Genomic DNA, 20472 nt, shown 5'->3' on the forward strand with positions numbered 1-20472 from the left:
TTATTTTTCCATCAACTCTTAGAACATTGTGAACCTGACATTGGTAATTTATTCAAAAACGTGACAGAGCAATGGCTTCCCAAAATTATTTTGCAATATTAGAGTTAAACCCTTTCAGTAGGTGAAGACCATCACATTAAATCAAATACGTTCTAAAAAAAAAAAAAAAAAAAAAAAAAAACAGCAGCAAATATAGTATGTATAAAAATATTTGTTAGCATCATACTAGAAGAAGACAAAAGCTATATGTGAGCTAAAATGAAATTTACATATTTTGTTTCTTATTTATGTTAGTGTTAGCACCATAGCACAGTTAGCTGCTACAGGAAGTTAGAAAAGTAGTCACAAAGAAATCTTTTTTTATTTTTTAACTAATTATATTGTAGGCTGTAGCATTGTTCTTGAACAGCACAATATAGTTGAGCTGAAACAGAATCTCAAAGTCTTGTTTTTTTAATACAAGGATGCATTAGCACTGAAGCACAGCCAGCTGCTACGGAAAGTTAGAAAAGTAGCATCAAAGAACAATTTATTTCACTAACAGAGAGGCATCAAGAAATCAGACGATATTGGGAATTAGACTATTTGCAGATTGATAAGGCAGTCAGGAACTCAAAAATACTATGCTTTTTCAAATCGGTATATGCCCCATGCTAGGGTAGATGCTGTTGATGAGGGTAAAAGACCAAGAATTGACCATTTTCAGTATCAGATTTTAAACTTTAATTTGGAGGACGCACAGAGATGTAAGATTCAACAGGTAACACCATGGAAGAACATAATCAGGGAAATGTTGGCATAACAATGATAATAACTAATAAATAACCCCTCCTGCCAGGAAAGTTAGAAAACTTTATAATGTTTTGCAGTTTATAAACAGTAGCTCACAAAAGTGAGTACACCCATCACATTTTTGTCAATATTTTAATAGATCTTTTCATGGGACAACACTGAAAATATGACACTTTGAAACAATGTGAAGTTGTCAATGTACAGCATGTATAACAGTGTAAATTTACTGTACCCTCAAAATAACTCAACACACAGCCATTAATGTCTAAACCGCTGGCAACTAAAGGACACCCCTATGTGAAAATGTCCAGGTTGTGCTCAAAGTGTCAATATTTTATGTGGCCACCATTATTTTCCGGCCCTGCCTTGACTCCCTTGGCCTCAGAGTTCACCAGAACTTCACAGGCTGCCACTGGATACCTCTTCTACTCCACTGATGTCCATGAGAGTAGAGCTGGTGGATGTTAGAGACCTTGCATTCCTCCACGTTCCATTTGATGAGATGCTCATTAAGATTTAGGTCTGCAGACTTGCTTGGCCAGGACAGAACCTTTACCCTCAGTCTCTGTAGCAAGGCAGTGGTTATCTTGCAGGTCTGATTGAGGTCATTATCCTGTTGCAGTACTGGCCTGCACACTTGTCACACACTTGTCTTTGTATAACTCACCTGGTTGCCGCCACACACGCTTGTTTAGACACAGTTTAGACACAGATAGCTGTGTGTTGTGTTATTTTAAAGGACAGCAAATTTAAACTGTTATGACAAGCTGTACACTGACTAATTTATTTTGTATCAAAGTGTCATATTTTCAGTGCTGCCCCATGAAAAGATATGATAAAATATTTCCAAATATGTGGGGAGTGTACTCACTTTTGTGAGATACTGTATATTATATAATAGGTCAGTATATATAATATATAAAATTGGAATCAGCAGGTTAAAGCTTTACCACTGAACAGGGATTGGAAATCAACCAAAAGTTTCATACTTATGTCACAAATGTAAACAAAAATTTGGTTTTGTGTAGCGTTGTTCTGGAAGGAAAGGAAAAATTGTTTAGCTCAAACTGAATCTCCACTTTGTTGTTCTGTTTAGGTGCAGGCTAGTATTAACACCTATATTAACTGTTTACCACCTGTGCAAATTCAGGTTGTCAAGTTACTTTCATTGCAAAAAAAGAAGGAAACTCCCTTTAAAATATACAGTTGCATGTATTTAAAGGCCATATCATTTATATTTTAAAAGCCCAAAACTGGGTTGCTGTGTAGATTTTATTATTATTTTAAAGGGTGGTTAATTATGAGCAATTATAATAAAATATCCTCCTGTTATGGCTCTTCTGCTGACAATGTTTGTAGACATAAAAGTCTGTAAATATTTAAAACTATAATAAAATAGACACTGAAGTTTTTCTATCTACTAATTCAATAATCCAAAATCCAACTATAGTCCTCTTGGTACCTGGTTTATGTGCTCAATATGACCTAATCTCCCTTTGTTCATAATTGTTGTGTCTCATTGCTGAAACAATGTTTCTTTTTGTCTTATGTAGGATTAATAAACTCTTTCCCTGCTTAGTGCCCTATGATTTCCACGATGCAGAAAATACACAAAGAGTTGCAGAATTGAACAAACAAATGGAATCCATCACAAAACGAGAAACTCTTTATAGTAGTTTCTTGAGTATTTTGGCAGCTACAGCCCCCCGTACTTGTCGTTACCTGGTTAGGCAGGGGGTCGGCTCAGCTTTCCTCTCCACACAGACAGAGAAAAACAGTGAAAATTCACTAAAACACCGACGTTCTCCAAAAAGTTTACAAACTCAAAAATCTCAGCAGGAGTTCAGGGCTAGCTAGGAATTGGAAGAAGAATTTGTCTGTAAGTTTCATCTGCACATGATTGGCTGGATTCATAAGAATACAAGTGATGACCACTCAAAGTAAAAAAGACATTAGAAACAGGGAGAAGAACCAGTCACATCTACCGACTCTTGAATATTTAACTAAATGAGTAAACGTTTATTCAAGATTGTATTGCCAGCACATGAGAGCTAAACACAAGAAGACTGACAAGACTGACAAGCTTTTACTGTTTGCAGGTTTTTTCATGTGACACTTTGGTGTTGAGTTCAACTCAACTGTTTTAAAAGGGAGACTCTTCTTCAAAATGTGAAAAACACAAGATTTTTTGTTTTGCAAGTAATGTTTTTGTTCTTTAATCAAATAAGGGAAGAACTAAGTTAAATGCCCTGCAAAATAATTAAATTTTCTGCTGAGGCACAGCACTTTGTTATATTTGTGAAACTTAACAGTAAATGTGGAACTCTTTAGCTATTAATTGTTGAATTAGTTTCATACACTACATAATAATACTCTTTTCAGCCAAATAAATATGAAAAAAGTAGAATTTGGGAAAACATTAAATGGATTTCATAGGGCCCTACATGCTGGACTGAGTTTGGTATTTCACAGTTAATATAAGACTTAGCAGCAGCACAAGATCTCCAATTCAAAACCGATCTATCCTAAACATTATTCTTGTAAACAGGGTAAAAGTGCAATTATTTAGCATGTTGAATTGATACCTAAATGTAAGTGTTTCATTTCAATTGCACAGTTCTTTAAAATTGTTACGAAACTGCCGGATTGTTCATCCATGGAGTCCAACTGCGTGCTCTCACTTGAGAAGATTGATGACAAGTGCATTGGGGAGAGAGAAGAGGAAATAGATGACAGGCCAGGAGTTGCCATGTCTGAGATTGATCCCCTCTTGAGATGACCGTCCTGTCACATCGGCTGTCTTTGCGTTTCAGAGGTCTACGTCCAGCCCACTTTTTCACTCGGGGACTTGGAGCTTGAGGTCACTGCAAGACGCTCACCTCACCATCTATCGCCACAGCACTGGGCTTTTTCCATGACAGAAAGGAGACACTGGTGGACTGTCATTTCCATCTCTTCTCTTTACATCTATGTGCAGCTCCTTCTATCCTTCAATCAGTAAGAATATAAATGAGTATTGTCTCTTCTTCTTTGCAAATGCTGAACTTCATTCAGATTGTCAGGCACTTAAGAACTGACAAAACACTTTCTCCGACTCCCCGTCATTCTCTCTGCTGTCAGAGGAGATAATAAATAAAAATGACTTCTGCGTGGGCGGAGGCAGAAAGGCCAAGACAGAACATCAAGAGATGGACAAAGTGTTTCTAGGGGCCTGTAGGGAAACCGCAGACCGGCTCACACTTCCATGTGTACACAAAAACACTCAGGATACAGGCGGGCGGCCCCCTGCTCCCTCAAGGCTTATAATGGGAATAGGCAATGTGACAAAGAGTTAAAGGCATGGCAGGCCGGTGTCCCAGATAATAGGACAAGCTGTCCACAGTCACTGCTTCTTGCTTTGGTATGGCCAAACAAGGCCTAATGTGGCGAGTTTGTACCCAGCTGGGGGTTTGACAGAGGGTTGGGTGGGTAGATAAACTAAATACAGCCTCACCACACAGCTGTGGATAACCAAAAAACTTCAGCTTTGGAAAGGCATCAAACTCAGACAACTGAGTCAACGTCAGCCACAACAGGGAAAGGCAAATGAGAAGGTAAAAGCAGGGACAGAAGTAGAAACCAGCAGTAAATCCAGCAACATCAACCACAAGATGAAAGAGATCAAAACAACAGAATGCCCTTGCTTTGTGGGGGTTTGCAGCACTTTGCTAGTGAAGGACAATTGGTCCTCGGTGTAAAGTGAGCACTTGGCTTTTAACGGACCTCTCCATGCCAAGTCCTCGGCAGGCGACGGCTGGGGACGCTACCTTCGCTGTCATTCAGCCCCCATCTCGTCGACTAATCTTCTTGGTGCAATGGAAGAGCTTAACAGCTTTGCAACACTATCCCTCCCCAAATGTCATTATCACAATGTACTGCGCCGGCCGAGTCTCCACCGGCTCCCTGCTTATCGTTTTCTTCATGGGGAAGTTGAAGGCAGGCGTCCGCTGACATTCACCAAGCTCCCGTCCTCAGCACGCCAGACAAAACACAGGACATCATCAGAAGTAATTTGTGCAGTTTGCAGTTCACTGCCTGTGTGTGCTGTTGGAGTTATGTGCAATGTAGATACTGCAGGAAGCATGACGTCAGGGCTTGCGGTTTTGATCCTTATTAAAAGATGTGATAGGCTGTAGAGTTTGTTCGTGAATTTGGACAGAATTACAAAAATGTAGCTTACCTTTCACCCAATATGCTACCTCTACGTGCAACAAATGAACATTAAAGGTTGCTAAATTCCTCTAAATTTTATATTTCTTCCTTAGTTGTACCATATTTTGGTAGTGTTGGCCAGGTGTAGGGTTTTCTAGACGAGCTCATAAGATTTTGGTCGAACATGCCTGTTTTTTATTTAAATTAAAAAAACTATTTTAAGCACTTCAACAATTCTGTTTTGCTCCACTTTACATTTTTGCGACTAAATCAAACTTTTGCACTTGCATTAAGTCTGAGGTAGCAACAGACTTTTTTAATGATGCATAATGTCAGAATCCTACTGTGTTTAAGGACCTACTAACTGGGAAAACAAGGTTTATAAATAACAGAACAATCAAATAATAAATTAAGTATAACATATCAAAACACAAAAGGTGGGGCATATACTAACTGAACAGTAGACGAGTTTTCAACAACTCTCATATGTAATCGCCCTTATTTGGGCACTATACAGCGTTAAAGCTATACCATACTCTGTTTTAGACCTAAACATGACTTAATTTGCGCACCCCAGACAGACTATTGATAGTTTTCTAAGAAGCACAACAGTCAGCAAACTTCAATACCAGACAGCACAAACTGAAGCTAAAGGCAACTTGATATCGTAAGTTACCGAAGACTTAAAGTCTAAGAACTTATACAACTTTTTATTTTGAAAGAAAAATAAACTTTTGTTTGATTGAGAGCTAAAGGGGAAGAGAATAATACTAAATATCATGACATATTGCTGTATTTATGTTAACTTGGCAGAAGCATGTCAGCAGGCAAGGCGGGTAAACTGTCTTGTCCAAGGACACAACGACTGAGACTGATGGAACCTGCAACCCACCAGTTTGCCAGTTCCGGACGAACCCCTATCACCTGAGCCAATGTCGCCCACATAAGTCATTATTTCCAAGACGGGGCTGAAATGTTTGTAAAAGAGTGATGGCAACTGTTCACTATAAATAATCATTTAAACATGCCTGCTCCTGGACTTACCGCCAACCCTGCTATTACAAGATGCCTAACTGACATCATAATGGATGGAGCTAAGATTGTGAACATAAAAGATAAAAGGCAAATATTTACTAAATATAATTTTCTAACAAAAACTATCTGCACTGTCCGTTAAAAGCCAAGCTGCACTTTAAACAAGATGCCTACTGCATATCATAAGGGATGAATCTGAAATGATTCAGGCTGTCTTGTGAATATCATCACTGTGTGGTTTGGCTCAGTCTTAAAACATGACAGGGCTAGACTGCAATGAACAATCAGGTCTGCAGAGAGGATCATCAGGTGTGACCTTTTCTCCATCCAGGACTAGACAGGTCTAGGGTCAGGAAACAGGCAGCTAAGATCTCTGCAGACCCCACACATCCTGGACACAAACTGTTTAGATTTGTACCTTCAGCTAGGCGCTAGAGAGCGCTATTTGCAAAAACCAGCCGCCACACAGAGATTTCTTCCCCCAGGATATCACTTTAAAGAACACTTATGAACACTCGATAACAGGCATATTTGCTCTGATTCAACCTTATGTTCTTTTGTAAAAACACTGCACATGTGCATTTAAACTTGTTTTATTTCCCACCAAATTTTAAATATATGTATGTGTATATATATATATATATATATATATATATATATATATATATGCACTGCTCAAAACAATAAAGGGAACACTCAAATAACACATCCTAGATCTGAATGAATGAAATATTCTCATTGAATACTTTGTTCTGTACAAAGTTGAATTTGCTGACAACAAAATCACACAAAAATCATCAATGGAAATCAAATTTATTAACCAATGGAGGCCTGGATTTGGAGTCACACACAAAATTAAAGTGGAAAAACACACTACAGGCTGATCCAACTTTGATGTAATGTCCTTAAAACAAGTCAAAATGAGGCTCAGTATTGTGTGTGGCCTCCATGTACCTGTATGACCTCCTTATAATACCTGGGCATGCTCCTGATGAGACGGTGGATGGTCTCCTGAGGGATCTCCTCCCAGACCTGGACTAAAGCATCCACCAACTCCTGGACAGTCTGTGGTGCAACGTGACGTTGGTGGATGGAGCGAGACATGATGTCCCAGATGTGCTCAATCGGATTCAGGTCTGGGGAACGGGCGGGCCAGTCCATAGCTTCAATGTCTTCATCTTGCAGGAACTGCTGACACACTCCAGCCACGAGGTCTACCATTGTCCTGCATTAGGAGGAACCCAGGACCAACCGCACCAGCATATGGTCTCACAAGGGGTCTGAGGATCTCATCTCGGTACCTAATGGCAGTCAGGCTACCTCTGGCGAGCACATGGAGGGACATACGGCCCTCCAAAGAAATGCCACCCCACACCATTACTGACCCACTGCCAAACCGGTCATGCTGAAGGATGTTGCAGGCAGCAGATCGCTCTCCACGGTGTCTCCAGACTCTGTCACGTCTGTCACATGTGCTCAGTGTGAACCTTCTTTCATCTGTGAAGAGCTCAGGGCGCCAGTGGCAAATTTGCAATTCCTGGTGTTCTCTGGCAAATGCCAAGCGTCCTGCACGGTGTTGGGCTGTAAACACAACCCCCATTTGTGGACGTCGGGCCCTCATACCATCCTCATGGAGTCTGTTTCTAACAGTTTGTGCAGACACATGCACATTTGTGGCCTGCTGGAGGTCAATTTGCAGGGCTCTGGCAGTGCTCCTCCTGTTCCTCCTTGCACAAAGGTGGAGGTAGCGGTCCTGCTGCTGGGTTGTTGCCCTCCTACGGCCTCCTCCACGTCTCCTGGTGTACTGGCCTGTTTCCTGGTAGCGCCTCCAGGCTCTGGACACTATGCTGACAGACACAGCAAACCTTCTTGCCACAGCTCACATTGATGTACCATCCTGGATGAGCTGCACTACCTGAGCCGCTTGTGTGGGTTGTAGAGTCCGTCTCATGCTACCACGAGTGTGAAAGCACCACCAACATTCAAAAGTGACCAAAACATCAGCCAGAAAGCATAGGTACTGAGAAGTGGTCTGTGGTCCCCACCTGCAGAACCACTCCTTTATTGAGTGTCTTGCTAATCGCCAAAGATTTCCCCCTGTTGTCTATTTCATTTGAACAACATCATGTGAAATTGATTGTCAATCAGTGTTGCTTCCTAAGTGGACAGTTTGTCTTCACAGAAGTTTGATTTACTTGGAGTTATATTGAGTTGTTTAAGTGTTCCTTTTATTTTTGTGAGCAGTGTACATATTTAAAATGTCTGTGCACTGAGAGCAATGTGGAACCAAAGTTAAATTCCTTGTTTGTGTCACAAACTTGACAAAATTTGGATTCCTCTAAAATCCTATTGTACAAACAAAATGTAACTGCTCAGCATGACCAACCAACAGAATGGTAAACAAGACTCATACGGTTTCCAGTAATCGATAGCAGTGAAAAGATGCCTCCTGGATATTATGAAAGTGAATAATTTATTATGAATCATGATTTCTATCAGACATAAAAAACATGCGGACTGTAGCATTTATTATATGGCAAAGACCTAATTTAGACTTTTCTAAAATTTCACTTTTAGACCAAATATATCCTAATTTTAATCTAAAGGTTTGTGGGATAATATCACAGACATACTATATACTAATATCTGGAATTACTACTTTAGAGAGTTAGCTATATGGCCACCTAGAAAAGCTATTATAATGCCTTCTGAAATAACAGCATCAAAGTTTTAAATGTATATTTAAGTTTGTTTGCGTGTTCTTTAAACTCCGGATGAAAATTTCACATGTCAAACATCCGAAAACGTGATAAACTCCTCAAAAAGCACTTATTTGTTTCGTGTTGTCATGATCATGGAAGGTCTCCGTACACATTGAGTACATACATACAAAGTGTGTGTTACGATGCCTTGCATATTTCATCCAGATGATGCCTCCTCTCTCTTGGTACAGTGGGACCCTGCGGGGAGCTGCCGCCGATCTGCGGCTCGGTCATGATCCGCGAACTCTTCACTCTTTGTTTACTCTCACACAGAGCCGGTGATGAGAGCCTCCTCTTCTTCCTCCCACCCCTCCTGCCACCACCTCATTACCTCCTCTACCTGATGGGCCTCTCTCTTTCTCTCCCTCTTCACTTTTATTTATAAATGTATCTATTTTAGCCTGGCTTTGCGGGTTACCGTTTTTAATATCATCGGTGAAACATGATTATTACCTCTTAATGCTGAAATTACGGGGGCATTCTTTTTGTCATCCCCGCCGTTGCATTTTTCCTGTGTAGCACCCCGTGGCAGGAACATCTTTATCTCCCCATGTGCTCCTAGTTTTAAAACCTTTACCCCCGCTGTTTGAAAAATATTTCTCATTTTCCTCCCCCATGGCGTGGAGAAATCCCCATAGGCAAACCATTAGTGATCTTTCTGCCTTTCCCAAACACTTATTACTATCACCCGCACTCCTTGAGCTGCCTCATTGGCTTTTGGTAAATTATGCAAATAAGGTGATCTTCGAACATATAGTTTTGCTGTTTTTCTGCAACTGCGCAAGTTTGCACAGCCCCTCCACCAGAGCAGCCGCGGCACCATTAAAGTGACTGAGCACGTCAGCAAGATTTATGCATCAGTGACAAATTATAATGCTTTGTTGCTAATTTCCCCGCTGTTTCTTCAGTGCCCAGGTTTAGTTATGTGTTTGCCTTTTGGTGAGGCCTTTGGTTGGGAGTTTTACTGGAGGTTTTTTTTTTTTCCTTTGCATATCAATGTGTCACATCACTTCACATCTGCAGAGACAGGAGGCTGCAATCCATGCGAATCTGCTGTTTGACTCATTACAGATGAAGCTATTCTAGAGTTTCACTTTCTGAGACAAACAAAAGTGCAGACAGGGAGGTAGAAGATGTACTTTTTTTTTGTTTCCATTAGCTTATTTTTGCATTAGAAAAGATAGAGTTGTTTGGCAATGGATGAAATAATTTAAAAGTGACATTAAGCGGAGACTTTCAGAGGAGATGGAGAATCGGTAAGCTTCATGCACTGCGTAATTGTTTTTCATTTACTTTGAAAACATCTAGCTGAAAAGATGGGCCGTTTCAATGAACAGATTAGGGCCTGCGAGCACAAACAAATGACAAATCCCTCTTAACCCTGTGAGCTTCTCCCCCCAACCCCGCCAACAAACACACCTCAGCCCGTCAAATGCTCGGCTCCGGCGATGTTATTAAACACAACTTTCGCAGATTTACTTCCTTCAAAAAGTGCCATTTAACCAGACGGCAGGCAGGAAGTAAAAGCAGCGCCGGGAGGGGAATTACAGGTTGCCAGCGCTCCGTCTCCGCAGAGGACTGACAGGGCCGTCATTTTGCCGGCGGGGCCACCTCCCGTGTTGTTGTGACAACCGGTCATTACCCATCGCTGAGATGCTCTCAGCTGCAGGTTTCAACCCAGATGCAAATGGACGCAAATGGGCTCCGACCGCGACCAAGCTAATAACGTCCTTTTCATCTGCTTCTTTTTTTTTTCTTTTTACTATTCCCTGCACCCCCCTCCTTCTGTTTCTTCTCCTGGCTTTTCCCCTTCAGCACTTAGCCATTTAAGGTGGACACTAGATAGTTTCAACGGAAAATGTTGTGAAGATTTAGGTTATTACAGCTAAAGGTGCAGAAACCCTGCATGAACAAAAGAGATTAGGATAAAGCACAATGCATCACCTGAGATGTTCACTAATATTTTGCTTAATGAAATCCGTAGAAAAGGAAGTGCATAGTTTTTATCTGGGCCAGGTCTTTGAAAACAATACGGTTAAATTAAGACAAAATAAAGGATTTTTAAATAAAAGACCCAATGAAAGGAATTTGATTTATAGTGAGCATTCATTTTGGGGAAGAAATCAAGTTACCAACAGTTGAGGTGCAACAGTCATCAGCTATTAGAGTCCCAGTAGATAGGAATATTACTGAATTATTAAAGAAGCATTATTGCAATATTCCTACCAGTGTTGGTGACAATGCTTACAATCATGTTTTGATTTGAGGACATTTACACAACTCTGCTAGACTGAACAATATCAAGAGTAGCCAGCAGAAAATTTAGGGTTTGAATTACTGAAAGAGAGGGACAATACATAATGATGTCATCTGCATAAAAATGGAATTAGAAATTTGCCAAATTATCTCAAACATTAAGTGTTCAGAGAGTGAGAGCAGGAGGCCTAATATGGAGCCCTGTGGACCTCCTTGGGAGACTGGGAGAAAAAACAACATGGTGGACACACTGTGCGAAAGATATGTTAACCTGATAAAGTTAGTTATAGGTTTCATCAGTGTCAGTGTTAAATTATAAAACTAGAACAATGTTCAACATTGACAATTATAGACCAGTTGACTTGGCAAGTATATTTTTTATATGTGAACACATTTTTTGCATCTCAATAAATGATATCATTGAGAAGTAAATTTTTTTTCAGTAATTTAAAACAAAAATAAACTCATATATAGATTAGTGATTATTATTATAGTATTTCAAATGTTTTCTTTGGTGTGAATTTTGATGATTATGGCTTACACCTAAAGGAATCCAGATAGGTTGGACGCAGCGATTTGGGAACAGCCAACCAATTGAGCAAAGCTCCTCTGTGCCTTGACTCTGAAGTCAGAAGTCTTCCCCAGGATTGTAAAGGCCAAAACATGGCTATAACATAACACTTCTCTATTTACAGTCATTTTAGGGCTCTTACCTAATATTTTTATTTTGGAAACACTGATTGTTGTATTTAAATTAACTGCAAGCCAGAATACCAAAATTAACCGCAATACAATTAAAATCACCCTTTTTAAACTCCGTTTTACTTCTTTCTAGCTCCCAGTAAAGTCCCCCATTTTCATACCTTCATAAGGAACTTTGTGCATAAATATATGTATCGTTTGCTTGACTCAGAAAATATATAATATATAATAAACGAGGTTTTATTCAGGCTTCAGGAAACATCAGACCAAAGAGTGTGTAGGTGCTGTATTAGCTGCTTATTTGTACAAAATGCAATGTATACATATATTGTGTCTTAGGTTATCTTTATTTCATCGTTTTTGTTTTTTTTTTGCTAAATTGTTTGTAAGATTTTACACACGCTTGTCGATATGTCGAGACATTTAGTATTGTCAAAAAATTAACAGATGATTTGGAGGAAACAACAGAAGAAATCCATGAAATACTGTTGTGTATTATATAATTCTTAAAATATATGAAATTAGCATAACCAGGATGTTTAAATGCTGTTCCTTCGATTTTAATTTGTAATTATGACTCCAGATACATTTGCCTGTCTGCTCCAGGCTCAGTGATGCAGTGAGTTGTGCAGGCACAATGCAATTTTTTTTTCTTCTGCAGGACCCAAATGATGTCTCTCATTGCTATAAATAATAAATGTGCGCCGATGATGGATGAGCTTATCAGCACGGCCACTCAGGTTGTCTCTTTTGGTTTTCAGCAGTCCATCTGAGCGATCAGCGGCCGAGCGGCTGCGTGCGGGTCGCTTGTTTTACCTGCTGATCTGGGAGCTGCTTCACTCAGCTGCTCCCAAGGTGCTAACTCATTATTTTTACAGTCGTCGGGGGTCAGTGTGCTCAAAAAGCAGCAATACGTCACATTTTTAATTAGATTAATTTGCTGCTTTATGTGAGTACATTTTTTTTGCTTCATTAAATTTAATTAAAATTAAAATGTTTGAAATATACTATTAAATGAAGTAAACCAACATGTGTTCTGATAAAATACACTTTTTAAAAATAAATTAAAATCAGTAAGACCCCCACCTACACTTATTTGCTTCAAACATATGTTTCTTAGGCAGAAATATTTCATCACATTGTTCTGGAAAAAACTCACCCTCATTCTCAGAGGTCAGATCTGATTAAAGTCCCGGTCCATTAGCAGCAGTGAAATACTTGTGTTCTGGGTAAACAGTAGCAGTAGGGGACAGCTTTTCACAGACAGGAGCTGTCCACCTTCTGCAGACTCTTTTCTCTGTAATGGCACAAAATGTGACAGGTAGACAGAAACCAGCAGCTGCACAGAGAGGCAAGGCTGCATGGCCAACATGCTTGAGATTCAAACCAGAAGGACACAGAGAAATGCATCGTTAACAGGTCTGTCAGTGATGCTTATTTTCCATAGGACAGCACTTTAAGGTAGTGGCTGTGAACTAAATGCATGTACTTTATTATTTACTAAAAATGTATCATCACCAGAATTATTTGCCCATTTAAAACTATTGCAGATACACTGACTGCAGTTTTCATGACTGCAGCTCAGCTTACTCAAGTTGCCAAATAAATGATGCTGCATCTTCACCACTTCTGTTCTGAAAGCTTTAAAATTAGCATGTTCAAGGACCAGAAAAAAGTTACTAAAGTGTCAGAAAATTTGTTTTTTTCTGACACCATAATGATGATCATAATATAGAAATGTTTTGTTACAGCCCACACAATCATGGGGTAGACTACTGACTCCCTCTATAAAGAGGGTAAGCCACAAGAATACTGTATCTAAGCAAATTAATAGAAAATTTAGTGGAAGGAAAAAAATTGTTATAAAGATTATTATAAATGTTTTAGTTGCAGTTTATTCATATGTAGCCAATTCACAACAAATGTCGACTCAAGGGACTTTACAATAAAAAAGTAAATAAAATTTACCGACAGATTCTAAGTCAACTAATTCCAACTGATTGTAGTTATCACACTATGTAGCCAAGTTCAGTTTATTATTCAAATTGTTTTCTACCTGAGGTTTCTACCTGAGGAAACCCAGCAGATTACAACAGAGTACAATCAGTGCACTCCTTTTGTATTTTAATGCAGACTTTAAAGCTGAGTAACGGACATATTTACCTTCATCATATACATTTGCAAATTTACTTCTTGATTGTATCACTCTAGTTTCTAGTGAGATTGTTCACAGCGTTGTACGTATGATGGGTGCACAAACAAGTTGATAGATATTTTTCATTGTACATTTAAAAGTCAGAGTTTAACTTCACTCAACAGCTAAATAATAAAAAGAAATTAGCCAATTCCAACTAAATCAATGAAACCAGCAAACGCTGACGCTTCACCCAGTGAAACATCCACACCAGAACTTTATCAATAATACAAAATTAGCCACATTGCTATTGTTTGTTCATGGACTGGTAAAAAAAAGGGACAACTATGGATTTTTTAATGGCCAAATGTGCAATTCACCAGTCAAGCTGGTAAAATTATCTGATTTCTTTCCTCTTCCAAGCAATCATTGGTGACCAAGTTCTTTTCTTCACTTCTATCATCTGAAATAAACACGCTTACTTCATTTTTTTCTATTGTAATCTATGTGCAGGCTCAAAGTATGCTCTCTAATATAAGCAGATGAAGTTATTTCTTTTAAATTTATAAATTAGAACTAAAAATTTAATAAAAACACCTTTGTTTTAATATCATAAAACAGACTATGAAAAAGATACCTAGATCTTTTCATTTCAGAAATCTATCAATGTAACGCCGATTTTTGAGCTTCTTGAAATGTCTTATAACTGTAGTTACTGGTTGTATTATTCAAGAACTATATGTATAATGCATGGTTACAAAAGCTTACGTGAAAGAAGTAAATTACATCTATGAAATTAGCTTATTTGTTCAATTCAAAAATAAAAATCAGTCACTTTCAGTCTAGTTAATGCAAGCAGCAGACGCTGAGACTCTCATCTGCTGAGATAAAGAAGTTAATAAAGAACACGTCTTGTGTGCTGAGTCTGTCATGAAAACTGGTGGTTTCCAGTCATCTACTGACAGAGAGAAGAAAAAGGATCTGATTTTTGAGTCCAGGATTTACTGTTGAAGCAAGGAATCAGAGATCCCCAACTACATATTCAAAGCAGTACCAAGTTAAATATTTGAAGTCCATTAATGGCTTAATTTTATGAATATTGTTTCTCATTTTTTTTAACTATTGTATGTGCAATGTGTAAAGTTGTTTAATTTCTTTTAAAAGAGAAAATGTATTTCTACCAATTAAAAAAAATTATATTTTGATTCGTCCTATTTAAAGCTTAAAACCAGGCAGCGACAAAACTAATAAATAAACAATATGTTAAAGTTAAAGTAAAATTTACAAACTCACCATGCACTGCTTGTTTCTGGAGCTTAAGAAAAAAAGCTAAACAAATCAACCTGGTCCAATGTGAAAATATAATTGCCCTTTGTTAAATCATGAATTAACTGTAATTACCCAGGTCTGATTACTGCTTGACCGGTAGAATCATTAAATCACAAGAACTTGTCTGACAGCACGAAGTAGGATGGAACAGTCTCAAAAACTTGAGAACATGGAACAGTGGTGAGCCTTCCCACGAGTCGCTGACCCACCAACATTACTCCAAGAGAGCATCAAAGACTCATCTAGTAGGTCAGAAAAGAACCCAGAACAACATCTAAAGCTCTGCAGGCCTTGTTTGCCTCAGTTAGGGTCAGAGGTCAAATTTCAACATTAAGAAAGAGAGACTAGGCAGAAGTGGCCTCCATGGGAGAGTTCCAAGGCCAGAACCACTGCTAAGTGGATTCTCCTCATGGCAGAACCCCTAAAATTCAAGCACACTTTAATTATGCAGCAAGATGATAATACAAAAAACACTAGGATGTCCACCTCTGAATGGCTTAAAAAAAAACTAAATGAAAGTTTTGAAGTGGCCTAGTCAAAGTATGGACTTCAATCCAAGAGAGAGAGATGCTGTTGCATGACCTTAAACAGGCTGTTAATGCTCTAAAACCCTCCGATGTAAAACAATTCTGCAAACCAGAGTGAGTCAAGATTCCTCCACAGTGACTCCTTGTCATTAAAGACTCAAAGCCAGTTGATAGGAGCTGTTGCTGCCAAGGGTGGAATAACCAGGTATTAGGTTGAGGGGGTAATTACTTTTCAGGTCAGTTTGGTTTGGATAGCTTTTTTCCTTTAATAAATTTAAATGATAATTTGAAAAATGCTTTTTTGCATTTTACCAAGGTTATCTTCCTTATACTGAAAATAATAAAATCTAAAGGGGGTAAATACTTTTCCACAGCACAGTGTTTGCAGGGACATTAATCCTCAAAACACTCATGGTCAAGTAATTTTTTCGGAGTCTATTGTTAGTAAAACAAACTTTTAAATCTCATTAATCCTCACATGGAGAAAAAGAGGATGTTTTAGTCAGAAGGGAGACGGGATTCCCCCTCAAGCGTCTTATCAACGTCAGTCCAACACGTCAGGCGTGGTGTTAAAGAGCAACAACCACCACTGTGAATCCCTCTGACTCCAAACATGGATGATGCCATTTAAAGGGTGTGTCTGGAGAAGTCCAACCTTTATCTCCACACATAACAAGCCCGACATTCGCACGCTGCAGCTTCATTTGGATAATTGGATGCCTTTTGCTGGAAGATTAACTGCAGCTGTGTTTTTACTCCACTTTATGCTTCGTATGGTTCACAGAATGCACTGGAGCTTTGTCATAAAGGTCTTCTATGGACATTTGATGAATGTTTTGGAGGTTGATTTTCTGTTTTTACAGGAATCGTGAATGTTTAATTGAGTAATTTAAACCAAAGTGTACCAAACACCATTATATCAGTATCCTTAGGAAGATGAAGACACGTTACAGTAAAGACAAGAGAGAGCAAATAGGATTTAAGACGTCTGGGCCAAAATTTATATTTCCTTGTTCTGCGATAAAGTGCTCTATAATCTGGAAATAGAGTTCCCTTTAAAATATTATGTTTGAAGGCAAAGGATAGAGGAGAGTAGGAGGAAGAGGAGGGGGGTAAGTAAGAAAAAGCAGAGCTCAAAGCAGGCCTCGTAATCTAATAAATTGATTTGCAATATCCTCTGAAACTGTGAACTGATAAATGTAGCTCCTCATGTCGCCCCGCCTCGCCTAAAGCTCTCTGGCTAATGTGCACTGTGGAGACAAAAGGGATGACCCCGATAGTTTGGAAAAACTACTCCGGCCGCCTTAATGTGAGCACTCATCTGGGCCTTCTGAGTGGTCACCCAAGGATTAGGGAGCGTCTGTGCTCCTAAGCTCGTCCTCTCTCCTCTACCGCTTCTATTCTTCGACCGAAAGCAAGCGCGTACACCCGAGACGCGGCATTAAACATCAGCCACAAATAGAAGGGAAGAAAAGAGCAGATTATCCTTGGATATGAATGTTCTTGGGAGAGCCGGACAGCTGAAGCCGAAGCAAACAATAAGTGGTTGAGTTTAGCCAGAATCGTCTGCTGAGGCAGATTGCGGCACAACAGAAAAACACAACACCACACGAACCCAGATATATGAAAACAAAACTAATCTGAGACCCCGGAGGAGACCCCGACACTCGCCTCTAACTGCTAGCAGGGGGAAGATTTACCACCCGCGATTCCACAGGGCGGGTACGAAAGATGCCACCCTACTCCGTGCTCCCGCCAAAACATTCCAGCGCACAAAAGGGGAAAAATAACAGAATGTGATTTGCACCCAAATCCTATCTAGTCCTCCGAGTGTGGCGAGAAACGTCTCATTGGAGAAGCCGGGCTCATCTCCCTGAGGTATTGTGTCGACTTCTCACTGTTTATTTATCTGCACCGTCAGACGCTGGGCCTTATCAGAGGCGAGGTGTACCTGAGACTCGGGGAGGCCTGCGAGCGGATTACCAGGGAATCTGGACCAGCATCAAAAACCAGCCGTAAGAAGAGACTAAGACGAAGAGAAAGACGGCAGCTTCGGGTTTGGCACTGCAGCTTGGACCACACAGATCATCGGGGACCCTTGCATAAAAACTCTCTCTTCTTCTCTGTGTATTTAATAAATGCCACTTGACATTGGGGGAGGCTTTAGCAGAGTCCTCTCCCCCCTCCCTACTTTGGAGGAATGAGGACTTGCTCTGGATTTGGGCAGTTGGCGAGGCCTATCTGCACACTGGCAGGAGGCATCAGGGATTTCATGGCTGTTTGCCCGTCCTGGTGCTTTTCCTCTGCCTCATGCCCCATTTGTGCAAAACTGTCTTTTTCTTTTCCTTTTTTTTGCAGTCCAAGTTGGTTTGCAAAGATTTCTTTCATTATGTGACCTCTGGCAAACCAATAAAAATGACTTTAAACAAGCATTTTATAGAAGCATTCAATTTAAGGGCAACTAGAGCTGAAACTATAATTCAATAATGAACAAACATTTAGTGTTTAAACTGCTTTTTTATGATAAAACAAGCATTGGGTGGACTGTTCTGCAAGCATCTAGACATCAAATGTTCGTGTCCTAAAAATACTGTAAATGTAAATAACAGGTTTAACCATATTGAGACCCCTTAACTCAGAAAGCCCAAAATAAAATGCCTTGCAACCAATTAAAGGTCATGTAATTAGTAAATAGAGTCCACCTGTGGGTAATTTACTCTTTCTATGAATCCAGCTGTCCAGCAGGTGTGTTAGAAAACATTAGTGAACAAACAGTATCATGAGGACCAAGGAACACAGCAGAGAGGAGGTGTTTAAAGCAGATTTAGGTTATAAAACAGTATTCCAGGCTTTTAACACCTGACAAAGTTCAAACCATCCTCTGAGAATAGAAAGAGTATGGCTTCACCGCAACACATGGCCGTCCATCTAAAGGGACATGCCAGGCAAGGGAAGAATTAACCAGAGAAGCACCAAGAGAACCAAGGTTACTCTGGAGGAGCTGCAAATATCCAGGTGGGACAGAACAACCATCAGTCGTACACTCCACACATCTGATAGAGCAAGAAGAAAGCTGTTGGCCAGAACCCATGTAGGTGACAGCAAACATGTGGAAGAATCTGGCCAGATGGGGCCAAACAGTTGCAAAGACTTAAGACTAGGGTGGAGGTTTACCTTCCAACAGCACATAAAACATGTAGCCAGAGCTACAATTAAATGGTTTAGAACAAACCATGTTCATGTGCTAGAATAGCCTAGTCAAAGTCCACAACTAATCCAGGCAAGAACCAGAGACAAGACTTGAAAATCGATGTCTACTGTAGAGACGGGCAATTATTATATTTATCGTTAAACTGATTTTATTTTATCATAACAATAAATTCTAACTGATGATGTTTGCGTCACTTTTACAATTTTTTCCAGCATTTATAAATCAGTAGATTTGAAAATATGATTAAAAGCAGTAATTGGGTGCTGCACAATATTATGGCAGAGAACTGGTAGAGACATACCCCAAAACTCGTAGAAGGTGGTTCTACAAAGTATTAACTTTTATTTGTAAATAGATTTAAATATCATTGTGTCAGTTTCTTTCCACTTACAGATAAAATCTCAGTGAAATAAATTGAAATTAGTGGTTGCAACAAAATAAGATCAGCCGTTACCCTGACCTATCTGAACTACCTTGTCCAAACCCTCCTAATGTGGTGTCTGCAGACTCAAACTCATATTTACATCCTTTACATGTCAAGTTTTATTGCTGAACTAGAAATGAAGCGTCTCTTTAAAGCTGTTGATCTCTACATACAGAACCGTAAAGAACTGGATATCAGTCCTGGTCCTAAGGGCCCATTGTCCTTCATGCTTCAGGTGCTCTAGCACATCTGACTCAGATTCATTTAAGTCAGGTATGTGGCAGCAGGGAAACACCTAAAACTTGCAGGACAGTGGGTCCTGAGGACCAGAGTCTTTCACTAGGTGCTGGCACTCTGGAGGCCTGGAGAGAGAAGGATTCAGGCAAATATTATCTCAAGTCTTCAAGTAAGTTGCATTGTGTGGAAAAGCCGTTCATCCCATTAGGAACCATTTACTGAGCTTTGCTGGAGTGTGTAGTTCTTCTATCACTCACCAGGTTTGGTTGCAGCTTCCACACAGTGCTAACAGGAGGGAACGTCATGAATGATGGAGTTTTGGGCCACTCAATTGCACTCAAATCCTTCAAATATTTCTTTGAGATGTTAGTGTTTGTCTGCCTCTATGTGATATTTGGTGAGAAGAGCTTAAAATGCAGCTGCAAGGTTTGCACATCTGCATCGCCTCAGAGAGGATAAGGCTGCTCGACCAGCCTGCGGGTGCGGCGAATGCCGCCATGATACTGTTGGGCACTTCTGCAGGAGTTTTGTTCTTCTTGTACTTCCTTTTCATTTGAAAAACTTCAGATGGTCCTCTGACTGTGTGGTTCTACAACGGCTATGTGATTATTTCTGTGTTCACCACAGGCTGCATGGAAAATCCAAAGAAATCCCAAACCTGTGTTCTTCACATGAACTACAGCTGGGGCGTGTCAAAGCCCAGAGCACCACAAACTCAGTGTTTGACTGCCAAACAACACGGAGCCTCCGCACTCTTACACACAGGGAATATTGAGTGTTGTTTCTCCAAGCCAGGATGATATCACCCACACCGCCTTTCCACCTTTTCACACACAATAACCAGCCTGCAGAGAACTTCCAGCATCCTCTCA

The sequence above is a fragment of the Girardinichthys multiradiatus genome, chromosome 24 (genome assembly GCF_021462225.1).
Source record: "Girardinichthys multiradiatus isolate DD_20200921_A chromosome 24, DD_fGirMul_XY1, whole genome shotgun sequence".
In the NCBI taxonomy this organism is placed as follows: Eukaryota; Metazoa; Chordata; class Actinopteri; order Cyprinodontiformes; family Goodeidae; genus Girardinichthys; species Girardinichthys multiradiatus.